The sequence below is a fragment of the Triticum dicoccoides genome, chromosome 2A, assembly GCF_002162155.2.
Source record: "Triticum dicoccoides isolate Atlit2015 ecotype Zavitan chromosome 2A, WEW_v2.0, whole genome shotgun sequence".
Classification (NCBI taxonomy): Eukaryota; Viridiplantae; Streptophyta; class Magnoliopsida; order Poales; family Poaceae; genus Triticum; species Triticum dicoccoides.
This window is the reverse complement of record NC_041382.1, coordinates 105434828-105448746: the sequence shown is the minus strand read 5'-3', so window position 1 is coordinate 105448746 and position 13919 is coordinate 105434828.

Here is a 13919-nt window from a genome sequence, read left to right as displayed (position 1 = left end):
GTAGGGTTTACTCCCTAGTTGCCCCTATGGATTTCTGTGTTCCGAAGTCCGACCTTTTACTTGATGTTCTAGATATCAAACCATATCTATGAATGGGTACACTAGCACATCAAGGAGAACATTAGAAGCGGAGTGCTAAATGTCTCTCGGTCGATCATCCAGATTTTATTTCCTTGGCCTCACTAAGATGAAATCTGAGAAGTGTTATCTTCCTTTGCATCTGCATCATCCATCATCATTCATCGTGGTAGCAAGTTGTGTTGCCAGGATCCTTGACACGGATATTGGTAGAATCTTGATGATTGTGGAAATGCTCAAGTTCTTGAGAGCACGCACAAGCGCTACGTGTTATCCTCGGCACTAGCTGGGTTTGCTCTCAGTTCCCTCGGCAATGCCATGACCTACTCAAACAGTGAATTCACTCTTTATTGTTGGGTTCTTCCCCAGTTACCAGAATCATTCCCAGCATTTGCATTTTGTTCCCAGCTTGCACCGCCATTGTGCCATTCTATCATGGGTCTCTTCCATTTCCGGTGATAAGCAAATTCATCCATTATGTTGTCTTCAACAAGGTAATCCACATCATCCAAGTCCGAGTATGCCATTCTACCGACCCCCTCCAAACGATCGCTCGAGAATTGTCTTAGGCTGGTTTAAAGAGTTCCAATGATCTCTGAATCAAAAGTAATTCTTTTTGCCACTTAAGGGGATATCTCTACGAGTCACCTTCCCTAAGGTGTATCGTTATGGTATCATGGCAACTCAACTCCTCGCTACGTTGACAATCGTTTACCACCTTCTTAAGCGTGAAATTGTTGTCTACCTAGTGAACCTTCGTCATCCGTCTCTTTCCACCCCTCTTGATGTGTATCTCGTGTCTCAACCCGAGAGATGGTCCTATGTCTCATTCCGTGAGTTGTTCGACCTTCGAGAAGATCGACCCCTCTAGAGTCTCCTTCTTCCCTCCATGTCATGTTGACAGGATTTCTCAGAGCAAGACTTCAAGACGATGATGGTGGACGAATCAAAGTCCATTTGAAGTGCAACTGGATCGTGAAGATTATACTTGTCTGCGTTACCCCTTCACCTTACCCTACGCTTGAATCTCGAGACGAGATTCTTGTTTAGTGGGGGTGAGTTGTCACATCCCTAGCTCTGGCCTGTTCTGTGCTTGCTTCCATGTGTGCATCATGTCTATATTTCTGAAACTTGAACTGAGGAATTTTGGAAGCCTCAAAAACTTAAATAAAAGAGGGGCAAAAACCCTAGAAATCTCATTCATTGCTCCAAAATGCTCTTCTTAAATGTTTGATAATTTTTGGTAAGGGTTCTGGTCCCAACCAAAATATTGAACATTTTTAAGGAATTATTTTTGGGACTTTGAATTTAAATCATTAGCTATTTGAATTTGAATTATATTCATATAATTAGAATATAATTTCAAATACCCCCTGAAATATTTTATAAGCATTTGGAAAAGTCCATCTAGCAATATAAAATATTCAGAGGAGCTTTGGCATTGTTTGAATTATTATTTTTAATTCAAAACAGTGGCAAAAGAATTAAATAAAAATAAAACAAAACAGAAGAAAAAAATAAAAAGAACAGAAGCCTACCTGGGCCACTTACCTGTAGCCGGCCCAGCTGGCCAGCTCCTCCCGCTGGCCCAGCCCACCGCCGCCTCCCTCCCCTGTCGCCTTCCTCCTCTGCCAGGAGGACGGGCACGCGCCCGGCGCGCGCGGCCACGCGCCCCGGCCACCTCCTCCCTGCCTGGCTGCCTCCTCCTCCCCTGGTCCCTCCCGCGACGCCACGCAGCCCCCGACCCCCTCTCACTTCTCCCTCGCTCTCTGGACCTCCTCCTCCTCCTCTGCTCTCCCTCCCTCTCGTCACCGAACGCACCTGAGAGCGCCGCTCGCCGTAGCTATGACCACCGACCACCTCTCGTCCCGTGACCATGCCCAGCAGCTCCGCAATCGAGCACCACATCCCCAAGCCGAAGGAAACGAGCCGGAGGGCTTTGCTTCGTCGCCAACGTCGTCGTCTTCATCTCCGGTGCCCGGAGATCGCCGCCGTAAATTCGCGTCGTCCAGAGCTTCCCCGACCTCGTCGTCGACTCTGCTAGTCCCTACGTGAGCTCCTCTCCATTCCCCCCTGTTCCCTTCCTCTAGCGCGTCCTCTAGCACCGATTCCGCCATGGCCGAAGCTCACCTCCGCCGAGCTCGCCGCCGGCGTAGCTCCGGTGACCATTTGGTCACCCCGGCGAGCCCTGCGCGTTCGTAGTTTCCCATAGAGCATGCCTAGCGCAAAAACTAGCCCGCTTGCTCTCTGCAGCATCAAACCCGTGGTCGCCCGAACTCCGGCCGCCGCCGTCGTCGTAGTTGCCGTCGCTTCGGGCCACCCCAGCTCCATTCGCCGCCACCGCTGGATGCGCACGAGTCCCAGCTCGCCGTAGGACCCATCCGCGCCCTAAATCGTGCCCTGTGGGCGATTCCCGAGCCTCCGCCGCGTCTGGTCGTTGCCGGCGGCTAGACGCCGGTGGGTTAGGCCCTGTTGACCAGGGGTTTGACCCCCCCTGGGTCGATGACAGGTGGGGCCAGCCCCCCTGTTAATTAGTTTAGTTTATTTTAATTTAATTACCCCCTGCTGACACTGACATGTGGGCCCTAGTGCCCTAATCTTTAATTAAGCTAAACTAAACCCCCCCTGTTTAACCCGTGTCACTGACGTGTGGACCCCACACGTCAGGTTTGACCTGGACCGCCCTGTTGACCTGATGACGTCAGGGTGAGGTCATGCTGACGCAATATTCATTTTCTGGAAGTTAGTTTATTTTATAAATAATCAGAAAAATCCAGAAAATTATATAAACTTCAATAAATCATAGAAAATTAACCGTAACTCCAAATTAAATAAATTATATATGAAAAATTATCAGAAAAATTCAAGGAATCCATCTGTACCATTTTCATGCATGTTAGAACAACTTATAGGTGCTGTTTAGCACAAATAAATTAAATGGCATTTGAATAATCACATATGGAGTTTAAATTTGAATCTTGTATTCAAACCAACCCCATTTAACTTGTTACTAGATGCATTAGCCCAAAACACATTCATTTTGCCATGTCATAGCATGCATCATATTGTGCATTGCATTGATTGTGTTCCTTTCTGTGTTGCCGGTATTTGTCCCCTCTCGATAGACGTGATACCGATGATGTGATCGATGACACCGATGAAGAGCTATATTATCTTCAGAAGTGCCAGGCAAGCAAAACCCCCTTGTTCATTCCGATACAATCCTACTCTCTCGCTCCTGCTCTCTTTTACTGCATTAGGACAACATCGATTCATCTGTTACCTGCTGCGGTAGCTGAACCCCTTTATCCTTTGCATGACCTGTCATTGCCACAGTAAATAGATGAAACCCACTAGCATGAGTAGGAGTTGTTTGAGCCCTGTTGTGCCTACTCATTCTTGCTTGTTTGTCATGCCTGCTACTGCTTAGAGTTGAGTCAGGTCTGATTCATCGGGGATGAATCAGAGGCGTGTGAACATGTCCTACTGTGTGTGAGCTAAGTGTGTGAACACGATTTGGTAAAGGTAGCGGTGAGAGGCCATGTAGGAGTACATGGTGGGTTGTCTCATTGCAGCCGTCCTCAGGAACTGAGTTCTGTGTTTGTGATCCATGATTCAGCTACTACCACGCATTGGGCCCGAAACCAATGGACCCTCTTGGCTTCTTGATCACCCTTGTCCTCTGTCCAGGAGTTGCAAGTAGTTTCTGGTGTTTGTAGTATGCTGGAGGCCGTGCACAGCGCTGACCGTAGGGGTGGGCTGTGATGCGGTAGGCACGTGGCCGGGTAAACCGGGCGCCCGTTTGGTGTCACGGAACCCTGTTCACATCGTTTGGGGCTGTGAGCGAAACTCCGGCCGGATCTCCTCATGGATAGAACCCGAATAGGCGATAAACCTGGACTAGAGACTTGAGTGTTTAGGTAGGCCGTGGCCGACACCCACGTTGGGCTTCCGCTTGAAGGTTGCCGAGTACATGTCGTGTAAACGGCGGTAAGTGGTGAGAGCGTGTGTGAAGAAGTACACCCCTGCAGGGTTAATATGATCTATTCGAATAGCCGTGTCCGCGGAAAAGGACTTCTGGGTTGCTTATATCAGTTCATAGACAAGTGAAAGTGGATACTCTAAAATACGCAAGATAAGCGTGAGTGCTATGGATGGCGTTCTCGTAGGGAGACGGGAGCGGATCCATAGTGGTGTATTGATATGGTGAATATGTGGACTCGTGTGCGCCACCTCAAAAGAGTTACATTGCAGTCGTAGTTCAGGATAGCCACCGAGTCAAAGCTGGCTTGCTGCAGTTAAACCCCACCACCCCTTTGTTGATAATGATGCATATGTAGATAGTTCTGATGTAAGTCTTGCTGGGTACATTTGTACTCACGTTTGCCTATTTTATGTTTTTGCAGAGAGACTTTAGTCTCACTAGTAATTCCGCGTGGACTTCGACGTTTAGCTTGTTACCTCAGCTACGATCTTGTGCCCTCGGCAGGATCTGGTAGATAGTCAGGCTTCTCAGCCTTTTTCATTTATAGATGTCTGTACTCAGACATGATAGCTTCGGCTTGTGCTTTGATTTGTATGCTCTGATTGTTGGGTCATGAGACCCCTGTTTGTAATATCTTGCTCCTCGGAGCCTAATGAATAAACTACTTGAGTCGTAGAGTCATTTTGTGATACCATGTTGTATTGCACATATCGAGCATATTGTGTGTATGTTATTGAAATGCTTGGTATGTGTGGGATCTGACTATCTAGTTGTTTATCCTTAGTAGCCTCTCTTACCGGGAAATGTCTCCTAGTGTTTCCACCGAGCCATGGTAGCTTGCTACTGCTCCGGAACACTTAGGCTGGCCGGCATGTGTCCTTCTTCGTTCCTGTGTCTGTCCCTTCGGGGAAATGTCACGCGATGAATACCAGAGTCCTGTTAGCCCGCTACAGCCCGGTTCACCGGAGTCCTGCTAGCCCAGTGCTACAGCCTGGATTCACTCGTTGATGACCGACACGTTCGATGCTGGGTCATGGATGCCTGTCCCTGTAAGTCTGTGCCACTTTGGGTTTACGACTAGCCATGTCAGCCGGGCTCCTTATCATATGGATGCTAGCGACACTGTCATATACGTGTGCCAAAAGGCGCAAACGGTCCCGGGCAAAGGTAAGGCGACACCCGTGGGAATATCGTGCGTGAGGCCGCAAAGTGATATGAGGTGTTACATGCTAGATCGATGTGGCATTGAGTCGGGGTCCTGACAGACAGACACCGGAACGAAGAAGGACACATGTCGGCCAGCCTAAGTGTTCCAGAGCAGTAGCAAGCTACAATGGCTCAGTGGTAACACTAGGAGACATTTCCCAGTAAGAGAGGCTACTAAAGATAAACAACTAGATAGTCAGATCCCACACATACCAAGCATTTCAATAACATACACACAGTATGCTCAATATGTGCAAATACAACATGGCATCACAACATGACTCTACGACACAAGTACTTTATTTAAGGCTCAGGGAGCCATACATAATCATACACACAGGTACGGGTCACACGACCCAGCATTCAAGTCATACAAACCAGCAGCGGAAGTAACTTGTCTGAGTACAGACAACTAGTAAAATAAAAGAGGCTTGGAAAGCCTAGCTATACTACGTGGTCCTTCACAAGCTCAGGATCACCACCTGGGCCTTAGCCTACTCATTGATGTCAACGTCTACGAAGAACCCATCAGAAGGGGTTGCAGCGTCTTCTGTAAAATGTAAATTATAGCAACATGAGTACAAAGGTACTCAGCAAGACATACATCAGATCCTACATACATGCACATTATCAAGAAGGGTTGGTGGAGTTGTTGCAGCAAGCCAGCTTTGACTCTTGGCTAGGCTATCCTACGAGACTCCAACTTGAAATGGTTTTGCATACACGAGTCCACTACTCACCAATTCAATACACTACCGAGGATCCACCTCCGTCTTCCTACGGAAGAGCCATCCTCGGCACTCACACTTATCTTGAGGCTTTTAGTAGTTTCCGTTTACTTGTCTATGAACTGTATAGGCAACCAAGTAGTCCTTTACCGCAGACACGGCTATTCGAATAGATCATGATAACCCTGCAGGGGTGTACTTCTTCATACATGTTTCCACCACTTAGCGTCTGCACACGACATGTGCTCGGCAGACTTCAAGCGAAAGCCGACGTGGGTGTAGACCACGACCTACCTAAACACCTAAGCCTCTAGTCCAGGTTTATCGCCTATCCAGGTTCCATCCGCAGGGAGTTCGGCCGAGGTTTCCCATACGGCCCCGAACGATGTGAACAGGGTTCCCGAGATACCTAACGGGTATTCGGTACACCCGGCCACGTACCTACCGCATCACAGCCCACCCCTACGGTCAGCGCTGTCCACGGCCTCCAGTAGGCTACAAACACCAGAAACTACTTGCAACTCCTGGACAGAGAGCTAGGGTGAATAAGAAGTCAAGCGGGGTCATATTTCAGGGCCCAATGCATGGTAGTAGCTGTATCTTAAATCACACGTACAGATCTCAGTGCTTAAGGTCGGCTTCAATGAAACAACCCACCATGTACTCCTACATGGCCTCTCATCGATACCTTTACCAAATCGTGTTCACCACACCACTCTCATTACCGACATAATCATTTCACTCTAGCCCATCACCCAGATGAACCAGACCTGACACGACTCTAAGCATAGCAGGCATAGCAAGGTAGGAACAACACATACATATGGCTCACTCAACTCCTACACATGCTAGTGGGTTTCATCTAGTAACTGTGGCAATGACAGGTCATGCAGAGGAAATGGGTTCAACTACCGTAGCACACAACAGTTTGAAACATGTTGTCTTAATGCAGTAAAAGAGAGCAGGAGCGAGAACATGGGATTGTATCGATATGATCAAATGGTTGGTTGCTTGCCTGATGGTTCGATGCACTGATACGGTTCTTCGTTAGGGTAATCACGGTACTCCTCGGAGGCAGAACCTGCCGCAAAGAACACCGATACACAACCATCACCAAACAATGTGCAACAATATGATGCATGTATGAAACATAGCAATATGAGTGTGTTGGGCTAATGCAACTAAGACCAGAAGGGTTTGAACCAATTTGAATCAAAGATTCAAATTTCAAACTCAAACATGGCCCTTTGAAGTGTTTTTCCTTGTTCTGCATTAAACATCAGGTTAACTTGTTTAATCATGCATGAAAATAGTACAGATGGATAGATTGGATTTTTCTGATCATTTTTCATATATAATTTGTCTGATTTGGAGTTACAGAATAAAAGTTATGAATTTTTAAAGTTTAAACTATATTCTGGAATTTCCTATATTAGATTAATTCCAGAAAATCAATTATTACGTCAGCCTGACGTCAGTGTGACGTCAGCAGGTCAACGGGACACGTCCGGGTCAAACCTGACAGTGGGTCCCGCGTGTCAGTGTGATTAGATTAATTAAAGTTTAATTAAAACTAAACCTGTTTAATTAACAGGGCTGGGCCCCACCTGTCATAGACTCAGGGGAGTCAACCAGGGCCCACCCGTGGTCAAACCCGGGTCGGCTGCACCGGCGTTTAGCCGCTGGCGAGCCCGACGCGGCGGCGGAAGTGGTTTTGGCTGTTTCGGCTACCAAATGGGTCGCGGAGACCACCGGAGTGGAGCTGAGGACGAGCCGCAGCTCTTGGTGGAGTCCGTTGGGGTCGGGGTGGCCGGAGTTGGCGCCGGCGACGACTTTGGCGGCCACCGGGGTTCGGCCGAAGACGAACTTGACGCTAGAGGGGTCGGTGAGGCGCGGGGAGTAGCTAGCTAGGTGCTACGTGACGCGGTGAGCATGATGGACGCCGTGGAGTGGTCGGAGGGTGACCGGGAGCACGTCGGCGACGAGCTCCACGGCGGTGGGTGCGGTTGAGCTCCGGGAGGTCGCTACACAGCTCGGGAGCAAGAAAAGGAGGGGGGGGGAAGATGGCTAAGCTCACAGTGAGTGCGACGAAGCCCTTGCTGCGGCCGGGGATGGACCGGAGAGACGGCGGCGTCGAAGGGGATCTCCGGCGACAGCGGTTCGGGCGAGGTCGTTGCGGTGGACTCGGGCGTTGCGAGCGCTCGGGGCTCGGCTTGCTCGATGAAGTGGACAGCGGCGGAGCTCCTGGACACGATGAGAGGACACACGGGCGGCGGGGAGCACGGCTACGACGTAGGCACGGCGGTGGTGGCGTCGGTCATGGCGGGGGAGCGCGAGGGGGAGGAGCTGGAGAGGAGAGGGGGTGTCTGGGGGGTTCGGGGGAGAGAGAGAGGCCGATCCACGACGTCACCGGGCGAGGGGAGCGGCGAGGCGGCGAGCAGGTGCGTGGCGCGCGCTGCGGTCGCCGTCGGGCACCTGCCTGCCTGCCTGGCCGGTAAGCAGCTCGCTGGAGCGGCGCTGGGCTGGGCCGGCAGGTGGGCCGGGAGCTGGCGTCAGGTAAGTTTTTCCATTTTTTCTGTTTTCTGTATTTTTTTAATACTTCTGCAACTTTGTTGAATTAAATAAAATACTTAGGCAACTCCTAAAATCACCAAACTACTCCTGGTCCATAGTTGGATTATTTCCAACATGAAACATTTTAGTTTGGAGATATTTGAGCATTTAAATATTTTATATAATTTTAAATGCCCAAATTCAAATATTTATGATTTAATTCAAAAACCCTAAGATGGCCTAGGAAAATGTGCATCACTTTTGGCAGAGGTTCTGAACCAAGACAAAAATGATGGGCATTTTAGAAGGGCATTTCAGGTTCATTGAAAAAGTTTTTAGTAAACCCTAATTGCTTTCAGAGGGGACTGGGGGTTCTGTCATCCCCATTTCAGGTTTCTGATGAAAGAATAAACATGATGCAACACTCTACTGCATGAACTAGCTAGGGTGTGACAACTCACCCCCACTCAAAAGAATCTCGTCCCGAGATTTGGGTTCCTCCGGAAAGAGGGCGGGGTACTCGAGTCGAAGACGATCCTCCCTTTCCCAAGTTGCTTCATCCTCAGAATGGTGCGACCATTATACTTTGAGAAACTTGATATTATGACGTCGAGTGGTACGCTCGGCCTGATCGAGGATACGAATGGGGTACTCTCGATATGTAAGATTATCTTGGAGATCAAGCGTTTCGTGGTCCACTCCACAGATAGGATCCGAGAAGCAACGCCTGAGTTGAGAAACGTGGAAGACATCGTGGACTCTGGAGAGATGCGGAGGTAGTTCCAACTGGTAGGCAACTTCCCCTCGTTTAGCGAGAATGCAAAAAGGTCCAATGTAACGAGGAGCCAATTTGCCTTTGATACCGAAACGATGGGTTCCCTTCAGAGGAATAACCCGAAGGTAAGCTTTCTCGTCAATCTCGAAAGTCATAGCCTTATGTTTTCGGTCATATTGACTCTTCTGACGAGATTGGGCTGTTTTCAACTTTTCACGAACGATGCGAACTTGCTCTTCTGCTTCCTGAATCATATCGGGGCCAAAGAATTGTCTTTCCCCGGTCTCTGACCAGTTAAGGGGTGTTCGACACCGTCGTCCATAGAGAACTTCAAAAGGGGCTTTACCCAAGCTAGATTGATAGCTGTTGTTATAAGCAAAATTCAGCAAATGGAAGGCATTTCTCCCATTCCATTCCGAATGAGATAACAGAGGCTCGAAGCATGTCTTCTAGAATCTGGTTGACGCGTTCTACCTGACCACTTGATTGAGGGTGAAAGGCGGTGCTAAAGGAAAGGCGGGTTCCCATAGCATTTTGGAAGCTTTCCCAAAATCGAGAGGTGAAAAGACTTCCTCGATCCGAGTTGATTTCCAAAGATACACCATGGAGAGACACTATTCAGGAGATGTATAAGTCTGCCAGCTGACTAGCGGTTATACTCTCACGAACAGGTAAGAAATGGGCCACTTTGGAAAGACGATCGACAACGACGAAGATAGCATTATTCCCTCTCTTGGTCCTGGGAAAACCGGTAATGAAATCCATACCAATTTTATCCCATTTCCATTCAGGAATAGCTAAGGGTTGAAGGGTGCCAGCAGGCCGTTGATGCTCTGCTTTTACACGACGGCAGACGTCACAGTTAGCAATATACTGAGCAATTTCTCTCTTCATCCTAGTCCACCAGAACCTCTGGCGTAGGTCCTGATACATCTTGGTACTACCGGGATGAATGGTGAGAGGAGATTCATGAGCTTCCTTAAGGATCAACTGCCGTAGATGCTGGTTCTTGGGAACCACTAAACGGTTCTCAAAGTACACAACACCATGATCATTTGTGGAGAAACAACTAGCACCTCCGCTAGCAATGTTCTCCTTGATTTTAGATATTCCCTTATCTCGCTTTTGGGCAGCGATGATTTGATCCGTAAGAGTAGGTTTCTCTACCAAGGTGGAAAGAAATCCTTGAGGAACAATGTGAAGGTTAAGCTTCCGAAATTCCTCATGGAGAAGCGGTTGACTTTGTTGTAACATCAGGTTGTTACAATAAGATTTACGACTTAGCGCATCAGCCATGACATTGGCTTTCCCTGGGGTGTAGGTTATTCCTAAGTCGGAATCTGTGATCAACTCGACCCAACGTCTTTGCCTGAGATTCAAATCCGGTTGGGTGAAGATGTACTTCAAACTTTGGTGATCAGTGAATATTTCGCAACGATTACCAAGAAGGTAATGTCGCCAGGTTTTAAGTGCATAGACTACGGCTGCAAGCTCTAGATCATGAGTAGGATAATTCTCCTCATGCGGGTGCAATTGCCGTGAGGCGTAAGCAATTACGTGTCGATCTTGCATGAGAATGCAACCTAGTCCTTGTCGCGAGGCGTCGCAGTAGATAACAAAGTCCTTAGAGAAGTCTGGCGGTACCAGTATGGGAGCAGAAGTCAGGCGTCTTTTCAGTTCCTGAAAGCTGTGCTCACATTGTGGAGTCCATTCGAACTTTTTATCTTTCTTGAGGAGTTCGGTTAGAGGTTTTGCAACTTTGGAGAAATTTTCGACAAAGCGACGGCAATAGCTCGCTAAGCCCAGGAAACTCCGAACTTGCTTGACCGATTCAGGTGGAGTCCAATTAAGGACGGCTTGAACTCGCTCAGGGTTAACAGCAATACCTTTACCAGATATTACATGACCCAGATAGGTCAGTTCTGACAACCAAAATTCACATTTAGAGAATTTGGCATAAAGGCGATGCTCTCGAAGTTTCTTCAACACTAGCCTTAGATGTTCGGCATGTTCTTCCTCGCTCTTGGAGTAGATGAGTATATCATCGAGGTAAACCACGACGAATTTATCCAAATACTCCATGAAGATTGAGTTCATTAACCGAGAAAAGGTGGCTGGAGCGTTGGTTAAACCGAAGGACATGACGGTGTACTCGTATAGGCCATAACGAGTAACAAAGGCCGTTTTAGGGATGTCCCCGTTTCTGATTTTGATTTGATGGTAGCCCAACCTCAAATCCATTTTGGAGAAGATTGAGGATCCAACGAGCTGATCATACAGGTCGTTGATCCCGGGGAGCGGATATTTGTTCTTGATTGTGACCAAATTAACAGGTCGATAATCTACAACCATCCGGTCCGTACCATCCTTCTTCTTGACGAAGAGGACGGGGCAAGCCCACGGAGATGAACTAGGTCGGATGAAACCCTTTTTCAAGGACTCATCGAGTTGTTTCTTAAGCTCGGCTAGTTCTAGTGGTGCCATCTTATAGGGTCTTCTAGCAATCGGGACGGTTCCTGGAATGAGGTCTATTACGAACTCAACATCCCTGTCAGGTGGAACACCTGGCAATTCCTCTGGGAAGACATTCGGGAAATCACGGACTACCGGAACGTCCTCAAGGTCTGGCAAAGGGTTGGCGTTAAGAGAAAATAACTGTCGCTTGGCTATTCGGGTCAAGACATTGACTATCTTCCCCGAAGGATGAGTGAGTTGAACAGTCCTAGAGAAGCAATCAATTTTGGCATGATGAGCTGACATCCAGTCCATACCCAAAATGATATTAATATCTGAAAATTTGAGAGCTATCAAAGATGCAAGGAAAACAAGTCTGTCGACTTGGATTTCATTTCCATAACTTACCCTGGAGGTTTGCCATCTAGAACCGGGAGTAGAAATTTCCATAGTGGATGGCATGTTACAGAATGCGGTGTTATGCAAACGAGCATAGTTCTCGGATATAAATGAATGAGAGGCTCCTGTATCGAAAAGAACAGATGCCGGGTGGCAATTAACAAGGAGCGTACCGAGAACGATGTTGGGATCCTCTTGAGCTTCTTCGGCAGAGATACAGTTGACATGGCCACGTGTAGCGGTGGCCGGCTTGGCGTGGAACACTTTCCTTGTCGGCTTGCCACGGCCAACAGCTTTAGCAGATTGGTTGGGGTTGGTCTGGGGACACTCACGCATATAGTGGCCAGATTCCCCACACTTGAAACAAGTCACAGAACTGGTGCGTGGAGGAGCACTGTTGGTTGGACCCCCATAGGGCTTGGCTGGTGCAGACTGTTGAACGGGGCGAGGCGCCTGGAAGGATGGCCTCGGTGTGAACCTGGGTGGCAGGGCAGTGTTGGGCACCCACACGCGGCGCTTCTGAGGACCAGCACCGGATGAGGAACCCACATCACGGCCATGCTTACGTGTTGCGTCATAATTAGTCTGACCAGTCTCAGCACTGATGGCCTTGTTAACAAGCTTCTGAAAAGATGTGCACTCATGCAGACGGAGGTCTCGGCGAAGCTCAGGACTAAGCCCCTTACGGAACCTTGCTTGCTTCTTGGCATCGATAGAAACTTCCTCAGTGGCATATCGTGCGAGGTTACCGAACTCCCTGCTGTAAGCATCCACAGAGAGTCGGCCCTGAGTGAAACTGCAAAATTCCTCACGTTTACGGTCCATGAGACCCTCCGGAATGTGATGTTCACGGAAAGCCTCGCTGAATTCAGCCCAAGTAGTGACATGGCCCGCTGGGCGCATAGCTCCATAATTCTCCCACCATAGACTGGCGGGGCCTTCAAGATGATATGCAGCAAAGGTGACCTTGTCAGCCTCAGCTACTAGCGCGGAACGCAGCTTGTGAGAGATACTGCGAAGCCAGTCATCAGCGTCCAGAGGCTCGACGGAGTGGTGGAACGTGGGTGGATGTAACTTGATGAAATCACTGAGTGACACCACGTTAGTCCTCTGATGGTGTGCTGTGTTCTGTTCAATACGCTCCAACAAACGGTTGGTCTCCCACTTGTTTCTTTCGGCTTCCATCATAACCTCGGCTAGGGAAGGAGGATGAGGCAGATTTGCATTCCTGACTTCACTGCCTTCGGCCTGCTCTTGAAGAGCAGGGTTAGTGCGCGTGTTGACCATCCTAGGTAAACAAGACAATGATTTAGTCAGAATGATAAAATTCCGACATAGGATACAGAATGTAAGGAATAACTCGGAATGCAAGATGATCATCCGTATGACATGGTAGATACAGAAACTGCTTCTTTATTCCATCGTCATACACACCATACAGGGTTTAGTACAAGACCAAACAAGGTACTATTACGGTGAAAAGAGGATTACATCTCATCGGAGGCATCCCGAGCTCCTATACATTATTTTTCTACACCTCCGGAAGGCGGTACAAACTAAGTCATATCCCACGGTTCATGCAGGACGATAGACGACACAACTAGATCAAACTAGTGATACTACCACTAACTCAGACCGATCCGTAGTAGTCCTCGTAGAAGTCACCTCCATAGCCTGGAAGCTCAACATGATCATCCGGAAACAGACGATCTCGCGGAGCTTGTGGACCATAGGGGCTAGG